Source organism: Dromiciops gliroides, chromosome 4 (assembly GCF_019393635.1).
Source record: "Dromiciops gliroides isolate mDroGli1 chromosome 4, mDroGli1.pri, whole genome shotgun sequence".
NCBI classification, from domain to species: Eukaryota; Metazoa; Chordata; class Mammalia; order Microbiotheria; family Microbiotheriidae; genus Dromiciops; species Dromiciops gliroides.
Window position 1 is genome coordinate 19,686,496 of NC_057864.1, and position 26,746 is coordinate 19,713,241.

The following is a 26,746-nucleotide window of genomic DNA, read 5'->3' on the forward strand; positions in this document are numbered from 1 at the left end:
GGACTATTTCATCTCTGAGTAAGGAATTGAACTCAACTCCTCTGGCTACAAGTCCCTGTCCTATTTGCACCACAAACCAATGAACACAACCATTCAGTCTCCAGGATCTGCCCCCTTTAAAGTCCTGAAGGGAACAGGGCCAGCCTAGTGTGATAGGTCATCAGCCATGTTGTTTAGAGCAAGGAAACACTGAATATCATGAGGGGAAGAGCTGAGATAGAAAACTATGACCGAGGTTGGGAGCAAGATCAGCCCCCAAAAAAGATGGAAAAAAGTAAGAGACACTGGGAGTACTGTCTGCTCACTGGAAAAGAACTGCAACCACAAACTCTTACATATATGCTTATCTGTCCATATACATATTGTCACCATCATTATCCTATCACCTCATAAAAGCAAAGATTTTTTCATTTTTTTTCTTTGTATCCTGGGTGTCTAGCACAGTGCCTGTTATATCATGCAAGCTTAATTAACAGTCTTATTAATTGATTGGGAAGTTAATTAACCTGTCTTGGCATCCTTATAAAATAAAAAGCATTTGGACCAGGTGGCCTCCAAGGTTCTTTCAAATTTAACAGTCCGGAGCACGCACAGAAATGTCAGTAAGAAGATCACTCACTCAGGGTTCAGAAGACCTGAGTTGAAATCTAGACCCTCTGAAGCTCACTAGCCATGTGACCCAGGGCATGTCACTTGACCATCTGCATTATCAGTTTCCTGATCTGTGGTGGTGGTGATGGTGCTCATGGTTATGATCATGATGGTATTAAAAGGAATGGACTGGGTTAGGGATTTTTAACCATTTTTGGTGCTATGGAATAGACCTGTTTGTCAATATTAGATCAGTAATCATTTATACGCATCTACCATGTGCCAGGAACCTGTCAATCTGTTGAAGCCTATGGTAAACAGCGTAGTACCTGACAAAAAGTAAGCATGCAATAAATGCTTGTTAGTTGTTGACTATGGGCCCTTTCTCAGAATCATATTTTTAAATGCATAAAATAAAATATATAGGATTACAAACTAAACTGATTATATTGAAATAATTACCAAAATAAACATATTTTAAAAATACAAATTCACAGAGCTTGGATGACGAACCCAGGATTAGATGATCTTGAGGTCTCTCCCAACACTCAATCTCTGATTTGATAATCCCATGACCTATGATCCCAATGGTGCAGGGTGGGGGGAGGGGCAGGGAAATGATGCTTCTCAGTCAGACAATTCTGGTACTTACTCTCTATATGACTTTAGGCAAAGTCATTTAAGTTCTCAGAGCCTCAGTTTCCTCACCTATGGAAAAATTAGAGGATGAGAGGAATGGAATGAGATGGTCTATAAAAGCCCTTCTAACTCTTACTTTTTCTTTGTATCAAGAAACAAAATGAAGCAAGAGGGAAAACAGCAGCTCTGAGTCACAGAATGTGGGTTCACACACTAACTGTTGTGTCATTGACCTTGGACCAGTCACTTAGCCCACCTGTGCCTCAGTTTCCTTGTCCTATAAAATGAGGCTGTTGTACCAGTATGGCCTCTGAGGTCCCTTCTAGCTCCCAGAGTAACTGATTGTAGGGATTGTTATACTTGGAAACACTTTTTTTCTGATGTCAGAAGAACAAAAGAAAAGATCATTACATGAAATGGTGGAACTTGTATTTTTGAAGTAAGTAAAATTTAGAAGAGAACATCAAAATCTTGTAAAGTTTCAAAAGCATTTTCTCACAATACAGCTGCAGTAATGTTATCCCATCTGACAGGTGGGCATAGAGGGATTCCCAAGGTTACTAAGGTAGAAAATGAACTCAGGTATCCTGACTCCCAATCCAGTGTTTTACCCATCTTATTTGCACCTACCCTTACTGGGACACTTATGGCACTTCTGAATTTTCCCTTCCTGGAAATGGACACATCCTGGTCTTAATCGTTTTTTGTGATTGCACTAGTCAAGGTGGCTAAGATAATAAGCCAGCTTGGTATGAGATATTAAGCATAGAAGACATCACCAGAAATGCCTGGGGAAGGACTTTCATTTCTGGATTCCTAAGTCAAAACAATTCAGCAAAGGGCTTTCAATGTGGACCCACAGGAATCAAACAACAGACTAAACATTACATGTTCAACAGTCATCCCCAGAAGACAGGATGTCACCAATTAAGGGAGTGGGACTTGGCAGCTATAGTCTCAGCTTATGGAATCCCAAAGCTGGTTGGGATTCCAATACAAAGAAAGAAACCACTTCATATGGGCATAAAGGATCCAGTCTTCAGCAGGGCTCTATCCCACAACAATGTGGTTTTCTTAGTTCCCAGAAGTCTTCATTTCTATGTCAGGCTCCACTCTTTACTCTTGACTTTCTCTACCAAGGCCCCACCAGGAAGTGGCTGCTTTTCATCTTCCTTTTATATGCTGTCTCCCACCCATTAGAATGTAAACTCCTTGAGGGCAGGGGTTGAGGTTTCCTTCTTTCTTCTTGTATTTATATACCCAGAATTTAGCACAAGCTCAGGGTTTATCACATAGAAAACTCATAAAAAATGCTTACTGTTGACTTCCCTACAATCTGCTACTTTTTTGGTTGTAAGAGAACAGGGAGAAGGGTCTGTGATAGATAACAGTAAATATTCGATTTGTTAGCAAAGTCTGGAATGGAATGATTGAGGCAAAGTGGAGAGAGCGCAGGACCTTGTACTTTTTTTCTCCCAGGTCCATGAGGGCCAAGGAGTAAATGAGAGGAAATTGTAGAGTCAAAATTAGGCTTGATATCAGGAAGAATTTCCCAACTATTAAAAGTGACTCTTGGGGGGCAGCTAGATGGCATAGTGGATAGAGCACCGGCCCTGGAGTCAGGAGTACCTGAGTTTCAAATCCGGCCTCAGACACTTAACACTTACTAGCTGTGTGACCTAGGCACGTCCTTAACACCCCAATTGCCTCACTAAAAAAAAAAAAAAAAAAGTGACTCTTGGGGCAGCTAGGTGGCACCAGTGGATAAGCACCAGCCCTGGATTCAGGAGTCCCTGAGTTCAAATCCGGCCTCAGACACTTAACACTTACTAGCTGTGTGACCCTGGGCAGGTCACTTAACCCCAATTGCCTTACCAAAAAAAAAAAAAAAAAAGGTGACTCTAAAATCCAATGGGAGGCCTTATGGCGACCATAGATTCTCTTTCCCTAGAGGTCTCTGGCAAAGACTGGAAGACTATTTCTTGGGTTATTGTAGAAAGGATTCTCATTAAGTTACAAATTAGACCAGATAGCCCCTAAAGACCCTTCTGATGACAGTATCCAACATTCTAAAGGTTCTAAGGTAAAATCAGGTCATAGGATTAGAGCAGAAGAACGGAAGACCAGAAATAGAAATAGCAATAGATAGTGTGTATATCATTTTATATACATCTTTATATAATCTTTATATGCATAATAAATGCATACACTCATCTATCTATCTATCACCCACCTATCTATCCATCTGTCAGGTTTGCACAAGCATGTTACAAATATCATTGCATTTGATCTTCATACAATTCTGGGAGACAGGTGCTATTATTATCCCCATTTTATGGATGAGGAAACTGAGGGCAAAACAAAGGTTAAGTGACTTGCCCCAAATCTTGGCTAGTGCCTGAGGAAAAATCTGAACTTAGGTCTACTTGATCTTGAGTCCAAATCCTTTTTTGTCTTTCTCTGTCTCTATATATCCATATGCTATCTATTTTTCTTCTCTATTATCTGAAGCCATATTTAAACTCATGTTTTCCTGACTGTAGGGGCAGTGTTACCATACCACCTAGTTGCCCCATCTAAAAGGTTGGGAATGCTTGGAATCTTGCTCTTTCCAGAACTAATCTTGAAGTGAATAATTTAGGGCTTTATTCTGATCCAGGAAATGAGGTAATTGCAAGACATTACCTGGTCAGGTTTAAGATTTTGTGGAGATTATTATTTCTCCAAATTCTTCTACCCCTTTCTAATAGCTCGTTAACTCTGGCCAAGCTAATCAATAATCACCTAGTTAATTATATTGCTAGCACCATGGGCAGGGGCTTGGGGCTGATAATATTAGAAAACCCTAGCCACTTACCTTCAGCCCTAGAATACTGAGGGGAGAAGTGGTCAATGCCCTCAGGGAACCCAAAATACTAGTCCAATAAGGGTGGAGGAAGTGCACTCTAACCTGTTGCTACAAATTGATCAATTAATCAAGCACGTATTAAGGACTTAACTGTGTTGCAGGTACTTTCTAAGTTTTAGGTACTCAAAGAAAAAGCAAAAACAATCCCTTCCCTCAAGAAGTTCACATTCTAATAGTGTATGTGCCCACAAATTCATATGCCGAGCAGAGGTAGTTTGATTGAAGATAAAATAATGAAATTTTATACCTAAGACATGGAAGAAATAATAATTCATGACCAATATCATGGGAAAGTTCAGATCCTCCTTGTGTTTAAATGCTGTCAGTCAGAATCACTGCCCTTCTCAAGACAACACCCAGATAGACATAAATATACTGGCTCAGTCTTCGTGGACTCTGAATTTTTTGGATCATTTACCTAATTAATATAGAGATATTAATCAAATTAAAGGACTTTCAGTCCCTCTGAACTTAAGTAATCCATATTTAATATGTGAACCAATTAGATTTGATTTATGTGTAATGATCCACCTCTTGTCAAAAAGGATAAAAACCTGAAAGTAGGTCTCTGGACCCAATGAGAAGCTAGGGAGCCACTTTGTCAATTCCTTACCAGTAGAGATTGATACATTGATAATGAGCTTATCCAAAATTGTGTCTCTCATAATTATTTACCATCACAGGGAGATGGGCTTTAGCGAACAGGCAACTCAACTATGATTTACAAAAGAGACATTAATTTGTGAGGAGGGGAATGGGGATGAAAAGAGAGGAGAGATGATTGCAGGACCATCCATGTTCGTTAATTGGTCAGTGCCCAAACAGAACCAGTAACCACACTCCCAAGCTTCCAGCCTATCTGGTGCTCTTTCCATTAAGATTATAGATAATGGAAGGAATCAGAGAGATGATTACAGGTTAAAAACTGGTGCTCAGAGTATGCCAAATCTGTACAGGCACTGAGGAAAGAACACTTTGAGAAAGGAAGGTAGAACTATTCTGAGCCCAGGACATACACTTTGAAGGTCACTTGATTCTGAATAACATATTTTTTCTGTCATTTCCCTTTTTAAATAAAAACCAAGTGCAAGGTATAGGGCAGTTGACATGAATTAATTGAGGGTTCAGATAAGTGGAGATTTTAGGAAAATCCAAGTAGAAGGTATAAAGAGAAATTAGGATAGTGCTTTTATTTTTTGTTTACCAACACTCTTTCTAAAAATCTATTATGTCATCGAATGCCAAAGCAAAAAAGGACCTGAAACAGCTAATGTTAGAAAATAGAACAGAATTTTATAGCATGGAGGTACCTTAGAACAGAGAATGCTTCAGAGCTAGATTATCTGAGCTAGAAGGAATCTTAGAACCAAGAATGTCCTAGTAGAAATAGACATTAAAAGGTGTTTTTTTTTTAATGGTTAGGACCTTCTGGGAACCTCTTAAATATCTCTTAAATTAAGAATTCTTAAGCAATTCTCTTAAAATAGAATTTGAGAGTAGGAAGAAACATTAGAATGCAAAATATTTGAAACTAGAAAGACCTCGACCATAAAATTTTAGGTCTTGGAAGCACCCTAGAATAATGGAATATCAAAACTGGAGAGATATAAATTTAGGGTTATGGTATCTGATCCAAACCCCACACATTCATTCATTCATTTCACTAAAATTTTTTTAACTACCTAGTATGTGCAGGCACTGTACTAAAGCTAGGGATACAAATAGATGGAGAAGACATTTCCTGCCCTCATGAGCTTACAATCTAATGGGGTGATACAACAAACAAATGTGTAGAAAGGGAAGTTATATGCAAGATAAATAGGAAAGAATTAACCGAGGGAAAGCTCTAGATTAAGAGAGGGTTAGGGAGGGCTTTCTGTAGAACAAAATATTTTTTCAGTCATTTTTCTGTCAAGGTGGACTCTTTGTGTCCCCTCTTTGGGGTATTCTTGGCAGAGACACTGGAGTGGTTTGCCATTTTCCTTCTCCAGCTCATTTACAGATGAGGAAACCAAGAGTTAAATGACTTGTCAAGGACTTCAGTTAACATTTAAAGGAAGCCCAGGAGGTCAGTAGTAAGAGCAGAAGTGGGAGAGAACATTTCGAGTATAGGAAGACAGCCAGAGAAAGTGCCTAAAGCTGAGAGATGGAGAGTCTTGTGTGTGGAACATCTGGGAGGCCAGTGTCACTGGCTCAAAGAGTACATGGAAGGGGTTAGGTGGGAAAAGACTGCAATGGGGGAGGAGGTGAAGTTATGAAGGATTTTGAAGGCATTTTGCATTTGTTCCTGGAAACAATAGGATGCCACTGGAGTTGATTGAGTTGGGAAGCAACACTGGTCACACCTGCTTTTTTAAGAAAATCCCTTTGATGGGTGAATGGAGGACAGAATGAAATAGGGATAAATGTGAGGCAGACAGATCCACCATCAAGCTACTGGCATAATCCAGCTGTGAGGTGATGCGTGCTTGTAGCAGGGTAATGATAGTGTCAGAGGAGAGAAGGATATCTATTTAAGAGATGTTGCAAAGGAGGAATTAACAGACCTTGGACACAGCTTGAATATGGGAGGGAGGGAGAGATAGTGGGAAATCTAAGATGACTCCTTGGTTTTCAGTTTGAGAGACTGGGAAGATTGGGGTGTCATCTACAGTAATAGGGAAGTGGCAGGGGAAGGGCTTAGGGTGAAAAATAATTCAGTCTTGGACATACTGCATTTAAATTGTATTTTGAGGGGCCGCTAGATGGCACAGTGGATAGAGCACTGGCCCCTGGAGTCAGGAGTACTAAGTTCAAATCTGGCCTCACACTTAACGCTTACTAGCTGTGTGACCCCCTGGGCAAGTCACTTAACCCCAATTGCTCACTAAAAAAAAAAAATGTTTATTGGACATCGAGTTCAAGATGTCTCGAAATGTAGTTGGAATTGCAAGATTGGGGGTCAGCAATGAGATGGGAAAGGATAGATTTGAAAATCATCAGTATAAAGATGGTTAAATTAATCCAGAGCTAATGAGATCACCCAATGAAAGTAGTATGGAAAGAGAAAAAAAAGCACCCCAAACTGAGGGACATCAAACAGTTAGAGGGTATAATCTGGAGGAAGATCCAGGAAAGGAGGGACATAAAGGAGAGTAGGAGGAGAAGCAGGAGCACACAGTGCCCTGAAATCCTAGAGAGAAGTTAGCCAAAGCGGAGAGAATGATCAAAAGCATCAATGGCACAGAGAGGTCAAGGAGAAGCAGGATGGAGAAAAGGCCATTGCAATTAGCAACTAAGAGATTGTTAGTGACTTTGGAGAGAGCACTTTCAATGGAAATGATGAGCTTGGAAAACCAGGGTTAAGAAAGAGTGAGAGGAAAGTGGAGATGCCTATCGTAATCAGCTCTTTCAAAGGAGTTTAGGCCACAAAGAGCAGAAGAGATATAGGATTATAGGCTGTGTGACTGTAGGATCAAGTTGAGAATTTTTTTATGATAGGAAAGACACGGTCCTGTTTGTAGGTGGTAGGAAATGAGTCAGTAGAGAGGCAGAGTGAAACTAAGTGATAGGGTGGGAATGATAGAGAGGAAGGAATGTACTGGAGGAAATGGGATGGAATGGGATCATTTGGACAAGTAGAGTGGTTAGCCTTGATAAAGAGTAAGGTCACTTCATTATGTGAGATAGGTGAAAGATGAGATAGTGGCAGAAGGTCTCTGAATGATAGGAGTTGAGCAAGAGTGGAGAAGAGAGTTTTAATAGTGAATGGCTTCCATTTGCTCTGTAAAGTGTGAGGCAAGGGTCCCATCTTTGAAAGTGAAAGGAGGGGGACAGCTAGATAGCGCAGTGGATAAAGCACCGGCCCTGGATTCAGGAGTACCTGACTTCAAATCTGGCTTCAGACACTTGACACTTACTAGCTGTGTGACTCTGTGCAAGTCACTTAACCCTCATTTCCCCCCCACACACACACACACACAAAAACAAAGACAAAAAAGTGAAGGGAGGGGAGCCTTGGAAAGCTTCAGGAGGGATGAAAATATTTGGAAGAGTCACTATGGTGAGCAGGATAGTGTATTGATGAGGGGGGTAGAGTAGGATTGCCTTGCAGCAGTGAGGGCCCAGTTGAGGTTATGTAACTAGTTTGTAGTGGACCCAGTGCAAATGGTTGCATTATTTTCTCCACCTTCATTGATTAGCAAGTGTGTAGGCATGAGGTGACAAATGGCAGGAGTGATCCAAGGCTGAGCCTTGGCTTGTCATAATCGGGGTTATGAGAAGGGGATTATGGATTCAAGAAAGGACAGTGTAGAGTTGAATTAGTTCACTACAGAGTCAAAATGGGAAGAAGAGGAGAGAATGGGTAGTGCAGGAGAAATGGCCTGGAGGAGAATTGATGGATGGGGGGTTTCAAAATTCTTGAACATGGAACCAGTACATTTTGGGGTGGTGGCAAGATTGAGGATATGATCATCTTTGTGTGGGGCTGAGGTGAGATGGAGGAGTAGCTTATGGGCAATGAATAGATTGAGAAACAGACTTGTTACAGTTTTCAGGGGATAGTCAATATATGTTGAAGTCCCCTAAGATGAGTGCAGGAGTTGAGTAGAGAAAAATTATTAGGCAGGTGTCAAATTAATTGAGGAAGGAAGGGGAATGACCTGGAGATCTACCAGGATTTTGATTAGGTGGCAGAGATAAACAGCATGGACCTCAAAGAAAGAGAGGTTACTAAGTGAATGGGGGGACCTAGAAGTGGAAATGGGGAGGAAGGAGTATTCCAACTCCCTGGCCTCTCTTAGTGAACTGAGGATAATGAATGAAGGTGCAGTCAGTGTTGGAAAGGGTGGCCAGGAAGGCTTGTCACTAGGGGAGAGCCAACCTTCAGGAAGGATCAGGAAATAGAGACATTTAAGATGCTCTTGTTGTTGTTGTTTGTCCTTCTCAAAGAAGACCATGATACTGGGGAGGTGATGTCATGACTTGCAGTGAATTGAATTTAAATGAAGGAGGGCTGTGCAAAGTCACCAGCCTCACTTTCTCCTCCAGAGCCATTTGGGTTCATTGACAAGATATACAACAGGACAATTGGAGGTGGCCTCAGATGCAGTGAGAGAAAGAGCTAAGTCCTTTCACAGGGCTCAGTTTGCCTGAGCCAGTGCCCACTCAGCAATTAAGGCTAGGTAAGAAATGAGGCAAAGATGTTATAGAAAGGAAACAAAGACTAGGAGAGTCTGGTGAATTGCTCAAGGTCACATAGAGAGACATAAGGGAGGCAAACTCTCAGCATAAATGAAGCAGGTGACATGACTCCCCTCTTGGAGTTCGGCATGGCTCCTCCCTGCCCCTGTGAGTTATTTTTATTGTGTGTGTGTGTGTGTGTGTGTTTTTGTTTTAATTTGGCCATGTGAGGTCAGCCCCTCCTTTCAGATTTCTCTAAATTAGCTGCAGCTGGATGACTTCTGGCCCATGCAGACAGCATTAGTATCTAAGGAAATGAGGTCTCTAAGTGGATAGACAGGCTCCCTTCCTCCATCCCCCTCTCTTACCTTCTTCCAGATGCTCAGGGCTGAGGGGGTTGCTAGATGAAGGGAGGGCAAAAATACCTATATTTGGAGGCTGGGGTTTTAAAATCCTGGGCTCCCACAGCCTCGGGCCATGAGGAGTCTGAGAAATGGATAGTATTTGAAGCTGGTGATGAATGACTCTGTAGAAACTCATCCAGATAAAGGATCTTAAGCCATGGGTTTGATCTTTGTATTTTGCTCTTTTTCATCTCTGGGGTACTTTAAGTGTTTTCCAAAGAAAATATCTGGTTTCCTCCATCTTTACAGTGTGGCATAGTGGAAAGGGCTTTGGCTTTGCAAGCTTTCAATTTTACTGGCTGTGTGACTTTAGATGAGGCATTTGATCTCCCATCCTCAATTGCTGTTGTTCTGTGGTGTCTATCTCTTCATGATCCTATTTGGGGTTTTCTTGGCAGAGTCAATGGAGTGGTTTGCCATTTCCTTGTCCAGCTCATTTTACAGATGAGGAAACAGGCAAACAGGGTTGAATGACTCATCTAGGGTCACACAACTAGTAAGTGTTTGAGGCCATATTTGACTGTAGACATAGTGTGCTATCCACTGTGCCACCTTGATGTCCCAATCTCAATTACTTCACCTGTTAAATGGAGAATAATTGTAGCCCAATGCTTCAAGGAATTATTGGCTGGAACATTAGCTCCTTGAGAGCAGAGAATTTCATTTTTATCATGGAATCCCCAGTGTCAAGTAGAGGCATATAATAAACGCTTGTTGGTGGACTGATTGATAACTTATTGCGCATACTTACAAGCATTTCATCTCCCTCCCCAAGAGGGAAGTGGACTTCTTGAAGCCAAGAATTTCTTCATTTTTGTCTTTGTATCTCCCACAGTACTTTGCACATAGTAGGCACTTAAAAATACATGTTCGTGGATTAATTGAAGGATTTCACAAATCTTATTCAATGAATTTTTACATGGATCTAAACCTCAGTAGCAATGCCTGCTAACTTAAAATGGGTGTCTGGGCCAAATTTACTTTGCGGGGAGAAGGGATTTTCTTTTGGCCCTTGGATCCCATTGCCCTCTTCACAGAGTCTATGACCTAGTGGGCACATAATATATGCTTGTTGCTGGATTGATTGGAAAATTAAGAATGAGAACAAAGGGGCAGCTAGGTGGCACAGTGGGTAAAGCACCGGCCCTGGATTCAGGAGGACCTGAGTTCAAATCTGGCCTTAGACACTTGACACTTACTAGCTGTGTGACCCTGGGCAAGTCACTTAACCCCAATTGCCTCACAAAAAAAAAAAAAAAGAATGAGAACAAAATCATAAGGAGGATTAGGAAAACAATCCTTCAAGTATTGTTAGTTGGCCAACAAATGACCTCTAAGGTTCCTAACAGCTCTGAAATTATAATTCTACCTTCTTTTAGAAGAACCCATTGATATGCAACATTCTTATCTGTTCATTAAAGTAGTTTTAATAAAGACCTAGCCCTGGAAAAGATTTATTGGCTAAGGTTGAATCATTGTTTTGACCTTAGGATATAGTAATAGCATCACAATGATTGAATAACAATTAATTTGTGTATTAATTGATCCATCCTCCCCCAAATTTGGAACCAAATAGCTCAGGTATGGCTATCATAGCTAAAAAGAGAGCAACCATTTTGACTAAATCTTGCTAGAATACTGAAGGGGGAAAAAAAATGAAAGAATATGAGCTAAATTTGTGTTACAAGTCTTGCCTGGTCTGTTAATATCAAAAACGAAATTATCTTTGTCCTCTGTGAAGCAATAATTGTTTCAAGGAGAAGAAATCCAAGACAGATGTTCAGTACACAGTGGAAGAGATTGACAAGCCACAAGCTTCCCAAGCTATTGGGGGTTTGGCCAAATCTTCAAAGCTCCAATGTTCCAGTTATTATTAATCCTGGTTTTAAAGAATTTGACAAAAACACCTAACCTAATCTTTTTCCTAGAGCAAAAGAAAGTAATACGTGGAAAGTGTTTTTGTTTATGTTATTGGGGTGTGTGTGTGTGTGTGTGTGTGTGTGTGTGTGTGTGTGTGTTTCTCTTCCATTGTTGATCTCTGGCTTTATTGAACTGATACAGGATACAGCCTTGGGCCTTTACAAAGGCAACTTTTTAAAAGCAATTAACCTCTAACCTGGATCTGATGAATCCTATTTGTTGCTTCAGCTGGAGCTGAGAAAAGTCTGTCCCTATTTGGATGGGAAGGGTGGCTGACTGTGGAATTCCACTCCATTGGCTAAAAGTGTCAGCTACAGGCATAGATGCCTGGAACTGGGAAAGGCCTTTCTCACTGTGAGTGACCCTTGGGATTCCAGAACCACTAGGGTCTGAGGCAGGAGAGTAAGTTAGAGAACCGAAGATAGTGGTAGGACGGAGGAGAGAAGGAGCAGCAGCTGACATTTATAGGGTACTTTTTAATGTTGCAAATGTGCTTCACATGTATTAAATTCATATCGATCCTCACAACAACCCTTGTGAGGGATATAAAAATTGTACAATTGTGAAGCCTTCTTATGGCCTACCCAAATGACTCTGTGTTTCTTTTGAGTGGATTCATAACTCACACCTACCATAACAATCTACTCAATTAAAACAGACATTCATCAAGTGCCTACTTTGTGCCAGGAATTGTGATGGGCATTTGGGACTACAATGAAAAAGCAAAACACACCCCAAAATCCCCAACAAACCAACAAAAATATTGTCCAGCACTCAAGGAGTTTATTAGCTAATGGGGGAGACAACATCTACACTTACTCATCACATACACAACACATACACATACACATATACACATATACACATACACACGTGCACATATACACATACACACGTGCACATATACACACACACATAAACATACACATACACAGTAGGTAGAAGGAAATCTGAAGGGGGAAGATATTAGAAGACCAGAAGGGACCTCCTGAAAGAGTTGGCATTTGAGCTGAACCTAGAAGGAAGCATTCACAGAGTCTAAGAGGAGGAAGAGAGGAAGCCAGACGATTTCAGGTATGGAAAAGAGGGTCAGTATAAAGGCCCAAAGGCAAGAGAAGGATTGTAAGGTGTGGAACATTGGAGTAAGTAGGCTGATTGTGATTATCTTCCAAGTTCATAAAGAGGAATGATATGCAAGAAAAAATGGAAAATGGAAAAGCTTTAGGTTGGAAAGAGCTTTAAATTCCAGGTAAATAAGTTTATGTTTGATCATAGACGTCATGGGGATGTTCATGTGCATCCCTCCCCCACTTTAGCCTCTAAGCATCTCAGACAGCTGTCCTTGAATTTTGAAGTCAGCAGGAAGAGTCTGGCTGACAGACAGGGATTGCCCCTTTATTATATGCAAGAAGTTCTGGCTCATCCACCAATTAAAAGACTTTTCATTGCCACACATTATGAACCCCTGAGTCATTGAGGCCACCTGTCAAAGGATATCAGCACATGGTCTAAAGTTGGAGGGGGGCTATGTGCTCTCCATCATGTCTGATTCTAAGGAGCCTCCTCCCCCCCCAAAAAAATCTGTGCGAGAGGTAGAAGTGGGTTAGAGCAAAACATGGATGTGTAAACACTTGTTTTTCATGACCTTTCACATATTACTGACACTGTCTCAGTGATCACGTCTGTCAATTCTTTCAGGACCAGAGGATGTAGTTTATCTGGGCCAGAACTGATCTTGAATTCATTATGGAAACATCGAGGAAGCTAGCTGTTCTCTTGCTGTCTCCCTACATATCTTGATATCAAGTCCATTAGTCATTTTTGTTCCGACATACATTCAGCATCATTCATCCAGTCCCTTCTCCAACCTTTTCTTTGATCACCCTTTTCTCTCAATATGGCTGAAATACATTTTTGTTGCTTTTAGCTTTCCTCATCTGCCTCAGGTTGTTTTGAGCTTTAGCATCATTGTTATTATTCTTCCAAGACTGTCATATCCTCACATTCACCACATTTTACCTGCCCTTGTTTCATATTTCTATTTACATTTTTTAAAAAAAAATCTAAGTTGACACTTTCTTTTGTGCATCCCTAACAGTAGCTTCAGAAAACTCCCATTTTTCTTTCTGTTGGAATTTCTTTCCACTCTGTCTTCAGAATTTTCACTCCTGAAAAGGCCATGACCAATTTGAGTTATCAATATCAATTGGGTCCTCATTGTCAGAAGTAATTTTTTTAAACTTTAATTGATCCTCTGTCTCATGGTCCTTGAGAGCTGCTGTAAGCTTCTCATCTCCTACCTGGTGTGCCACACCATCCCTGTTCTCTCCCTTTCAGCAGGGGACATCTCTTTAGCAGGCACAATAGATCACAGAGTTGGAACTAGAAGGAATCTTAAGGGTCACTCAACCTGACCCTTTCATTTTCCTTTCCTCATTGACAGGTGAGGAAGCTGAGATTCAGAGAAGTTTAGGGTCTCACTACGAGTAAGTGTCTGGTGTGGGATACACAACCAGAACTTCCTGGTTCCAAGTCCATGCCCTATTCCCTACAACATGATGTCCTATATATGACAGAGAAAACAGGGACTGCCTGCATAAAGGTCTTTCTTCTCTCCTATTTGACATCTCAACATATCATTTGTAACATCATTTAATCCTCACAATAACCCTGGGAGGTAGATGCTATTATTATATCCACTTTACAGTCATGGAAACTGAGGAAGGCAGAGATTAAATAACTTCCTCAGGGTTACACAGCTATTTAGTCTTTGAAGCAGGACTGGAACTCAGGTCTTCCTAAGTCCAGACCCAGCTCTCTATCCACAAGGAATGCCTTGCTGCAGGGAGGGCCCATTGAGGTTATGGAATATCTCCTTTGCCCTTGTAGCCTTCGGTATTTTGCCCAAGTGATTGTTGTCTTAGGTAATGCTTTCTAGGTTCCTTCTGGCAATGTCATTTATGTCCTCGTGAATCACCAGAAATAGGTAATAGACATCCATTGTAACAAGTCTTGGGAAGTCCACCATTATGTCTTAGATACATACCTTGGAAAAATAGTGGGCCTCTCTACTCTTGTTATGATGTTCAAACCAGCTGCTCCCAAGGAGGGAGAAACCAGCCACCCCCACTCTTTTCCTCTTCCTCTGAACCTCCCTGGCTGTTCTCCTACCTGTCCACTTGGATAGCTCTCCTCTGCCTTTCTGTGCAGAGGACTCTCACAGCTGCTTCCTCCTCTGAGTAGCTAGCCCTTCCTCATCAGGAAGAGCTGCAAATGTGGTTTTTAGCTCCAAGCAGATTATTGTACTTTTCTTTCCCTTCCTCCTCAGTGGAACATTCTTCCTCCAATTTCCTGACAAAGGTCAAGTTTCCCCTCTGCCACTCTGGATTCTTTTATTTCTTCTTGGAAGTCTGTTTGCCAATTTGTCTTAGTTTGTTTCTGTTTTGTTGTTATTGTTGGAAGTGGGGTAGGGGTTGGAAACACATTGTATTTGATGATCAGGAGAGTAAAGGGGATATTCTTTGAATCCCTTCCCTTCCCTTCCCTGAATAAAGGAAAATAGACAACACTCATTGCAGAAAGTACTCATTTGATTGTGGCAGAAATATAAGCAACACAAGTGACTTCAAACTTCATCTGGCCTATCATTATTGTTTTGTTTTGCTTAGTCATTTAGTTGTGTCTGACCCTTCATGACCCCCTTTTGAGGTTTTCTGGGTAAAGATACTAGGGTGGGTTTTGCCCATTCTCCACCTCCAGATCTTTTACAGATGAGGAAACTGAGGCAAACAGGGTCAAGTGACTTGCCCAGTATCACATAGCTAGAAAGTGTCTGAGACCAGATTTGAATTCATGAAAAGGAGTCTTTCTAATTCCAAGGCCAGTGCTCTATCTATTGAGTCACCTAACTGCCCTTCAGGCTACCATTGTTCAATATTCACAGCCTTGTGTGTTTTTAACTCCTTCAATGAGACCTTCAAAACCACTTATTACCTCATTTTTAGTCCATGGATGTCATCTAGTCCAATCCCTTAAGGCTAAAGATGAGAAAAGCAAAGTGACTTGCTAACACAGTGCCTTGATAACAGACGGGATACTCGATATCATAGACCTTGTTCTCCCATAGAACAATGCCAACTCTAGACTTCAAGTAGAGAAAACTTAGTTCTAGAGCCAAGAGAGATGCTGGAAAACAGAAAGTAAGATCCTAATGTTAGAACATGAGACATAGAATGTCAGGACCTAGAAGGGACATTAGAATATAGAATATCATAACCAGATGGGACTTTAGAAGATAGAACATTAAAAATATTAAACATAGAAGATTAAAGCTGGGGAAAGATGAGAAAAAATATTACATAGTAAAATGTTAAAAAACAGGAGTGTAATGTAAAGATTATTTAATCCTGATTAAATTAAATTTAATTATTTAATCTTACTTTACAAAGGAGGAAAATAAGAATCAGGGAAGGAAAATGTCTTGATAGTGCAATATCTTATTTAATAGAAACTAAACTAAGGCTTGGGGAAGATTCTTTCATCTCTCCTGCAAGGAGTAAGGAACACAGGGTCAGCATCAAGACCTTGCCCTAATTTTCCAGACCCCCCAATCCCAGGTCAAGACTTCTTTCATTAGTTTGAGAAAAATCCACCTTAACTGATTTAATGGAATCCATTCAGTGATTTAAGTTCAGAGAACCAGAAATTAAATGCTTATTTGGGTTAGTTCTGCCTATCACACTAGACTTATTTTTATCTAGTATCAATAAAGAAACCAGTCTTATAATACATACACACATAACACACAATCCACAATTTTAATGCTTTCAATTCTTTCTAGTGTGTCACACATCAGTGCATCACATCTCCAGGGACATACCAAGGGAATGGAAAAGTGAGTTCAAAGGCAAAATAGCCCCATATTCAATATAAGCCATTCCCTGGGGTTGAAACTATCCCTGTTCTCATCACCAAAATTCTAATCTTGGCATCCAGTATTGCTTGATACTCTTTGGCAAATATCATTAGGAAATGATACTTAGTATTTGATGAATTTTGACACCCTATCCCACAAACAGCAAATCATTTCTTTTCTTTTCTTTTCTTTCTTTCTTTCTTTTTCTTTTTTTTTTTTTTTGCGGGACAATGAGGGTTAAGTGACTCGCCCAGGGTCACACAGCTAATAAGTGTCTGAGGCTGGATTTGAACTCAGGTCCTCCTGAATCCAGGGCCGGTGCTTTATACACTGTCCCACCTAGCTGCCCCCAAATCATTTCTTTTCAAAGATCATTTTGAGGGCATTTGTTCCCCTTCGTGGCTGCCTTTAACTCTAACCCCTTTATCTTCGAATAGTCTGAAGCTGAAGTGGTCTCGTTGGCTTCACTGGTCATTTATAACATTAATACTGATTATCCTATTTACTTACAGGAGTTCTACTTGCAGGAATTTTGAGATTCTCTGTTTTGGTTTGTTTTGGTTTTCTGGAGAGGGGAGTTGTTCAATGAACACTAGAAAATGGCAATTTGGCTATTGATAACTGCTGGATAGGGAGGCAGCTAGTTAGTTGGGTAAGTAAACAGAGTACTGGGTATGGAATCAGGAGAACCTGAGTTCAAATCCGATCTCAGGCATTCACCAGCTATGTGACCCTAGGTAAGTCACTTGACATCTATTTGCCTTAATCCACCCTGGAGAAGGACGTGGTAAACACTTACAGTGTCTTTGCCAAGAAAACTCCAAATGGGGTCATGAAAAGTTGGATGTGACTGAATAATAACAACAACTGTTGGGTGACAGTAAGGTAACCTATGACACAGCACTCCACCCTGATATCTTCATCATCATCTAGGAATTAGAAGTGTGTGGGATGAATCACTATTTTTCCCAGTGAAAACTGAAAATTGGCTGGGATCAAGGAAGATCGTTTGAATCCCTTGAATTCCATGTTTTAACATGCCATGACCTTAGGGTGCCTTCTGATTTCTACATTCCGCATTGTGTTCTCATCTTCTGTGCCCTAAAATCTAACATGCTTTGTTTTAAAGCCCACTTTACCTCTAACTTTCTGTGTCGTAGGTCCCTTCTAACACTAACCTTTTATGTCCTGCTCTCTACCTATCTATAGTCTAATATTCTTTACACTATTGAGGAATTATGAGGATTCAGATGGTGGGAATTGAGTGAACCACACTGACTCCATCTTGTGACTCATTTCTGGAACTAGCTCAGTTCCCTTTCTATTCAATTATGGGTCTAGTACAGTTTCTATCTTGTTGGGGAAAAAAAAAAAACTTTATTCAATTGTACAGATTCTATGGGGACTTTATTGCATTGTTTGAACCTGTGTAGCTGGAAAGCTAGACCACCTCTACCTATTGCTTAGAGACCCTTAAATAAGGATCAGGATAACGCTTACCAGAAATCCAATCTGATCCAAAGATTGATATAAGGAGTTTTCTCACAATTGTACATCTCGGGGCAGCTAGGTGGCACAGTGGATGGAGCACTGGCCCTGGAGCCAGGAGGACCTGAGTTCAAACCTGGCCTCAGACACTTGACACTTACTAGCTGTGTGACCTTGGGCAAGTCACTTAACCCCAATTGCCTCACAAAAAACAAACAACAACAAAAAAAACCCTTTCTTTAGGGGGCAGCTAGGTGGTGCAGTGGATAGAGCACGGGCCCTGGATTCAGGAGTACCTGAGTTCAAATCTGGCCTCAGACACTTAACACTTACTAGCTGTGTGACCCTGGGCAAGTCATTTAACCCCCATTGCCCTGCAAAAAAAAAAAAAAAAAGATTTACAACTCAAGAAACCCATATGTCTTATCTGAAAACTGGCCCCACACTGATCAATGAGTTATTGTTTACATGTTCCTTTGATTGTTCACAGACACTTGGGGAGAATGGGACCCCCCTTTTACTGATTTCAGGGAATTGAACCTGTTCACTCTCCCTCTCCCAACTTAGAAAGTCCCTAATCTTTCCTCCAATTAGAAAACAGATTACCTAATTTTGTATCCTGGTCAATTGCTTTCTTTTAATTAGTTGGTCTAATTTAATTGCTTTTAATGTATAATTAATTATTTTAATATAAAATTGTTTTGATGTATAAAAGTCTGTCTCCCCTCCCCAATATTCCAATATCTTATAGCCTAAGGTCTATTTCAGCTTTTTAACATTCTATGTTCTAGGTTCCCTTCCAATGCTATGTTCTGCTATCTACCTAGTTTTTTCTAATATTCTGTACATTATATTCCAATATATTATGCTCTAAGGTCTTTTTAAGCCCTGATGTTCTACATTTTATATTCTAACATTCTATATTCACTTCTACCAACATTCTATGGCCTTCATTTAATGGATGGGGGAACAGACACAGGGAGAATGGCTGCATGGTTCAAGGTTATGGAAATATGCCCAGATTAAGACCAGGGCCCTCAGTTACACTTCCAGTTCTCTTTCCATATGACCCACTGTGAGACTGAACAAAGCATGACCTCCCATCTTCCTACAGCGGCTCTGGAAATGGAAGAGGATGCCATCACTTTGAGTAATCCAGGGAATCCAGTGTTCTCATAGATTGTTCTTTCCTTCCTCTCATAGGATGGCTTGAACCCCAAAGAAACAGGATCCATTTTTCTTCCTTGCTAACAACAATAGCATCATACCTGTCTTTCCCTTCCGTCGCTAGCATAACAGAAAAAGAGTCTTTGCCAGGACTGAAGGAAGGAAAGAGGAAGGGGAAAAAAAAACAAAGGAGATGACTGATGAGGCTTAGGAGCAAACATGGAGCTGGAGGGACCAGGCAGCCCCACGCTAAGGGAAGCCAGGTTTGAGGCTCACAGCCTGATATGGAATTAATTCAAGCCCTGAGATGGGATAACAAGAGTGACGATGCCTCCCGCAGAGTCAGAGGATTTTTAGCTATAGATCATCGAGTTCCCCCCACACCCTTTTTACAGATGAGAAAACTGAGGCCCAAAGTGTTTAAGAGCCTTGTCTTGGGTCACATAGGTCTAAATGGTTGAGGCAGAACTAGAACCTCCCCTAACCTTCTGCCTCTAAGCTCTGTACCCTTTGCTGAGTAAATGAACGGTTCCAACTGAGAGGGTAAACCTTTCCCAAATGTCAACCCAGAATTAGGCATTTGGTTAGAGTTGGGGGATGTTTCAGAGCAGTTTTTCTCCAACTTTTGATTGGGCCCAGTCTATTCTGGTCAGTTAGAAAAGGAAAGCCAGACCCAGCTCTGTTTTTATTAACATCACTGTTATTTAGTTCTTTCTTTCCCCTTCCCATTTAAGGGAGCAGAGGATGTGCCAAAGGGCGATTTGTGGTTTTGTTATTTAAATAATCCTGAAACAGGGAAAAGTCAGCCAAGGGCCTGAGTTTGGGCAAGAAGTCCGTTCCCCTCTCTGGGACTCAGTTTCTTCATCTCTAAAAATAATGGGGTTAGACTGGGTGAACTCTAAGATCCCTTCCAGCTTGAAAATGCTATGGCTCCGTGACTGTTAGATGTGGCAGATGTGGTCCCAGTCCTTGCCAAGATCAGCCCCTCCCTCCCATCCAACCCACTTTTGCCAGGAGCTCATCCCTTCCATCGTCATCCCTCCCCTTCTAATTTCTAATAGCTCTTTGTCCACTGGTTCCTCCCTGTTTTCTAATGATGTGCCCCTATCCTTTAAAAACAACAACAATTCACTTGAAGCTACCATCTCCTAAAACTGTGGTTCTTTTATTTCACCTGTTCACAGTAAAACTCATGTCTGCCCCCTAACAATCTTTTGCTAAATCCTTTTCTCAGACTTCCTCTCTTTCTTAACTGTCTACACATTGGAGGCTGTTGACCTGAACACTATCTCCTCTCCAGATGTTTGAACATAGCTTTCTCCTGGTTTTTCTCCCTGCTTGTGGAGCTGTTTTTTGTAAGTCTCCTTTGCTGGATCATCATCCGTGTCCAACACCCCAGGTTCTGTCCTGAGTCCTCTTCTCTTTCTCTCCCTTAGATTTTCTTGATGATCTCATAAGCTTCCTTTGGATTCAATGCTTCTCTCCAAGTTTACCCCCAAATCTGCATATACAGCCCTCACCTTTCTGTTAAGCTATCACCTGGAATGGGGAGCTGCCTGCTAAACAGAGAGGTACCCCATAGGCTCATATCCAATAAGTTTCCTAGTGTTCTTAGGACCTCACCATCCTTCTATCCACCTAAGTACTCAAAATCAGAATCCTCTTTCATGATTCAATTGACTTCCTTGTTCTGATATTTCCACCTTAATAACATCTCTCCCAGCAGTTTTCCTCTCAGGCAGTCAGAACCTGCATTAAGCACTTACTATGTGCCAAGCATTGGGGGTCCACAGAAAGGCAAAAAACAGTCCCTGCCCTCAAGGAGCTCACAGTCTAATGAGGGAGACCACTCCCATAGCAGCACCCTAGATCAAAGTCTCATGACTTCTTGCCTAAATGATTGCTTAGCTTCTTTTTTTTTTTTTTACATTTTAATTTCTTTTTATTTTGGGGGGGCAGGGCAATGGGGGTTAAGTGACTTGCCCAGGGTCACACAGCTAGTAAGTGTCAAGTGTCTAAGGCCGGCTTTGAACTCAGGTACTCCTGAATCCAGGGCTGGTGCTTTATCCACTGCGCCACCTAGCTGCCCCCGATTGCTTAGCTTCTTAAATTGGTCTCTGCATCTAGCCTTCCCCCTCTGAAATCTGTCATCCCCACAGCTGCCAACCTGATAATTCTAAACCACAGATCTAACCATGTGATTGCCCTGCCCCCCAAAAATAAAAAAGAGCAGCCTATTCCTATTCCATTTGGGGTTTTCTTGGCAAAGATACTAGACTGGTTTGACATTTCCTTCTCCAGCTCATTTGACACATAAGGAAACTGAGGCAAACAGGGTTAAGTGACTTGCCCAGGGTCACACAACTAGTAAATGTCAGAGGCTGGATTTGAACTCAGGAAGAGGAGTCTTCCTTATTCCAGGCCTGGCACTCTATCCACTTTGCGACCCAGCTGCCAATCCCTATTGACTATGTAGAAAATACAAACTTTTCCTTTGTAAGCCTGTTTTGGGGGTGGGGAAATGAGGGTTAAGTGACTTGTCCAAGGTCACACAGCTAGTAAGTGTCAAGTGTCTGAGGCTGGATTTGAACTCAGGTCCTCCTGAATCCAGGGCCAGTGCTTTATCCACTGCACCACCTAGCTGCCCCTGTGTAAGCCTTCTAAATCTCACTTCTGCCTAGGCTTCAGGATCCAGGAGTGCTGGACCCAGAGTCAGGAAAGTCTGAATTCAAATCTAGTTTCAGATGTTTATTAACTGTGTGATCCTGGTCAAGTCACTTAACCCCTGTTTGCCTCAATTTCCTCAACTGTAAAATGAGGATTATAATAGCACCTACCTCACAGGATGATTGTAAGAAGCAAAAGAGTTAACAAAAGGCAAAGGATTTTGCCTTGGTCCAGTGAAGAGTACTAGATTTGGAATCTAAGAACCTGGATTTAAATCCTAAACTGCCACTATGTGACATTAGGGAAGTCCCTTCACCTAGTGGGGCCTCAGTTTTCTCATCTATTAAATGAAAGCATTGGAATAGATGGCCTCCAATGTAGTGTGGTGGCACAGTGGATAAAAATCTGGGCCTGGAGTTAGAAAATCCTGAGTTCAAATCTGACCTCAGACACAAGATAGGTGATCTTGGGTAAATCACTTAATCTCTATTTGCCTCAGTTTCCTCAAATTTAAAATTGGAATGCTGGTAGTACCTCCCTCCCAGGGTTACCATTTGCAAAGTGTCTGGCCCTTAATAAATGCTTGTTTCCTTCCATCCATCCTCTGAAGCCCCTACCAGCTGTAGATTGGTGATGCTGTGATACCATCCATCATCTAAGCTCTCTGGACCTCAGTTTCTTCATCTGTAAAATGATGGCCTCAGGTCTCTTCCAGGTAACTTCATTTTCTATCAGCAGCTCTGCTTGATTTCAACTCCATGAAACATAGTGCCTTCTCCTAGTATAAGCTGATCACCTGAAATCCCAGCACCAGGCAGATCAACTCAGTGTTTGATACACTCTACACCTTCTCAACTCTTTCCATTTCCTCTCCCCTCTGATTGGAGGGCTGGAGGTAGAGCAGCAAACTCCTCCCAAAGCCTTCTTTCTAGAGGGCTTGGAACATTCAGAACTTTCCAGGTAACTCATCATTTTCCATCAGCTTTGGAATGTCATGTAACTGTGATAGGCATTCCTCAATGTGCTCTGTTCCCCTTAGCTTCCTTTTGTGTGTTTCACCACCACCCCCCATTAGATTGTAAGCTCCTTGAAAGCAAGGACTTCCCTTATTTTTTCTTATTTGTATCCCCACTGTGCTTACGACACTGTCTGGCACATAGTAGGCACTTGACAAATACTTAATCAATTCCACCCTTATCTTCGATGCCATGATTAGGAAATGTGCCTGTTAATGAAATTAAACTGAGAAGTGGAGACAAAAGTGAAAGAGAAGGCAAGGGCAGCTCCAAACATCTTGTTAAGAAGAGTCTGAAACAGTCATAGAGAAGACTGTAAAAACCTCATAGTTTGTAACCCAAAAATTCTGATCCACATCTTCAAAGAAAAACAGGCTCTTAGCTTCCCCTCCACTAAAGACCCCACAACCCTTACCCTAGACTAATCTACAATAAATAATTGTTGGAACCATTCACATAAATAACATTTCACCTCCCCTCACCCCACAGTGTGATAAAGTCTCCCTTTCCCTGGCCTTTTCTGAAATATAAGCTAATCATCAGGGTATGCCAAAGAAGGCTTTTTGGCAATGAGAGTTTGAAAGAAAAAAAAATGATCTAAAGTGCTGAGACAGCACTGTATTTAGACAATTAAATTTGGAAAGCCAAGACAGTTCCTGTAAGTCCCCTACTCCAAGAACAAAAGGTTTTGTTGAAAGTATTCTTGTGGATATTAATACCGACACTTTAATGAGCCCTGCAGCAAGTAAAAGTCCTCATCGGCAGTAATTACACCAACGTTCCATCAGTGGAACTCGGGCAGAAAGCCCAGACAACAAAAATTCGTCACTCACTTGCTAGTCACCCCAGGTAGTATCAGGCAGCCCACACTAGATGGGTGATTCACCGATTTTCAGTGGCATCTTGGGAATGAGAGGAACTTAGGTCACTTTGGGAAGACAACCAACCAATGGACATTTCTCACTGGAAAAGGCCTCTCAAGTGTTGGGGATGGGAGAAGGCTTCAACAGAACCACCATTACAGATGGTTTACTCCCCCTTTCCCCCACTCATTTCTCTGAGGAAGTCTGGATATGGGTTGACATATCCCATTTCTTTGAACTTTGTTCTTCAGAAGGGAAAGTGTTCTTAGAAAAGTCTTACCCAGAAAAGGGTGAATATCTTTTTCTACCAGCTCATTCTACTCCAGAGCTGGGAAGGAGGGAAGGATGAAAGACAGACAGACAGAATTCAAGATAAGTAGGAAAGGAGGAGATAATATAAGGAATCAAAACAGGGAAAGAGAAGATAGGGGAAATGGGGCAGAAAGGAGAAGAGAGAAGAAAATAGAAAGGAAGAAGGAAAAGCAGAGAAAGAAAAGAGGGGGAAAGGAAAGGAAAGAAGGGAAGGGAATGGAATTGAAAAATTAATTAGTTGCATGACCTTGACAAAGTTATTTCAGATTTGTATTTATTTATATGTACATATATACATGCATGCTGTATGTACACATACAAATACATACACACATATATGCATATTTTTCTTGTCCAACATAAAGAGACTGGACTAAATGAATGCTGTTTCTTTCCTTAGCATCTAGGAGTAAGTGACTCTCCTGTTGTATCTTCCTTGGTCAGAAAACATATGTAGGATTGTATTCTACTTGGGAAACCATCTTTTAGGTTGATAAGTTGAAGAGGATCTAGAAAATTCAACCAGGGTGGTGAAGAGCCTTGAGTTGATGCCATATGAAGACCAATTGAAGGAATTGGAGATGGAACAGAGAAGTCTTGTGGGAGAGGGGGTCAAGATAACTACTTATAAGTATATGAAGTGCTGTCACCTGAATGAGGGAATAGACTTTCTCTCTCAGCCCCAGGGTACAGAACTAAAATCAATGAGGTCTAAACTTCCTTGAGGCCAACTCTGAGTCAATTTAATGAAACTTTTCTAACAATTAGGGCTATCTCAAGATAGACCAGAATACCTTAGGAGGTAGTAGGATCCTCTGCTCTGATTAATGTGCTCTACTACAAGAATAGATTGACATTTATTAACTATATTGTTGAGGGGACTCTTCTTTGAGTAAGTTGGATGCAATGGCTTCTAGGGTCCCTTCTATCCCTAGGAATTCCTGATCCTCTTATTTTGAAATTATAGAAAAGAAGAGAAGAAGTGTTTAGGGGGTGGGTTAGCCTATTGCAGTCACCTCTCAAGAATATTGGGAAAAAGTGTGAAAACATACTATTGTAGCACTGAAGTTTTCTGAGGCAAGTTGCCTAAGAGGTGCTAAGAATAAAGAAAAAGATATTTGTTACTGGGCTCTGAATTTAGGATTGGAAGCTCTGCTTTTAGGAGCACAGATGAAGAACCTCTCATTTTTATAGATAGGGAAACTGAACTCCAACAAAGTGGAGGTCACTTGCCCATGGTCACAGAAATAATAAGCAGCAGAGCTGGAATTTGAATCTAGATTCCTTGATTTTTCATCTAAAACTTTCTACAGAATCTTGATTTTAGCCATCACCTATTGATTTTTCTGGCTAAGACTGGAGGAAATGTATTGTTGGAAGGGATCTTCAAGATGATCTGGTCTAAACTCCTTATTTAACAAATGAAGAAACTGAGGGCCAAGGAGGCTAAGTGACTTGCCCAACATCACACAGGTAATAAGGGACCAGGACAGGATTTGGACCCAGGACTCTCAGAGTCCAGAACCAAGACTCTTTTCACTGTACCATGCTATCTGCCTCCTGAATGCTCTTCCCTGGCTTGTCCCTATTTGAAGTGATGTGAATACAGATTAAGTCCCCTGGCTGTTTGGAAAGGTTTCCTGTGAGACTCCAGAAATGCTGTCAAGGTTACTTTGTGTTGTTGTTGTTGTTGCTGTTGTTGTTGTTGTTGTTGTTGTTGCTGCTGCTACTGTTGTTATTGTTTGTCCTTCTTCTCAAAGAGGACAGTAACATAGGGCAGTTGATGTCATGACTCACAGCAAACTGGATTGAAGTGAGGCAGTGCTGTATAAAGTCACCAGCCTCACTCTTTCCTCTAGGGCCATCTAGGTCCAGTGTCAAGATAGATAGATAGATAGATAGATAGATGGATGGATGGATGGATGGATGGATGGATGGATGGATGGATGGATGGATGGATGGATGGATGGATGATAATAGATATGGCTATAGATAGATATAGATCAGGATGACTATATATCTATGTCTATATCTATGTGTATGTGTGTGGGTGAGTGGGTGTATAAATCAGGATGACTGGAGATGGTCCCGGATTTTTGAGGCAACTGGTGTGAAGTCACTTGCCCAGGGTCACACAGCTAATAAGTCTCTGAGGTCAAATTTGAACTCAGGTTCTCTCAACTTCAGGGCCAGTGCTCTATCCACTGTGCCACACAGCTGCCCTAACTTTGTGTTGAGTGCAATCATCACAGAACATAATCTAAGAGTTAGATTGAAGATAGAGGGCTTCTCTCTAGCTGAAGCCCCCAGGAGAAGAAAGGGAAATGCCCCTGCCCTCCCCACAGGTAGGCTGAGAGGGAGTGCACACTTTCACATCCTTTCCACAGAAATGTCAATTTCTCAACCAAAGAAAGGACATGAAACCAATATCTATATTTGCATGAAGTGCCAAGACTTGGTGATGACTTTGAGGGACTGTTGTGTCTTTTTGTTTTAAGTAGTAGGGTTATCCTCCCTCCTACACTTTTTCCCCAGCTGCAAAGAAACACCCAAGCCCAGATAATTTTGCATCTTTGTAGGCCTGGTACTTTTGTAAAAAAATATTCTTCATACCTCTCCAACCCTACACTCATGCCCACTGAGAAATTCTATCTAGTTTTGTTGTTGTTGTCATTTCAAAAGGCTTCTATGAG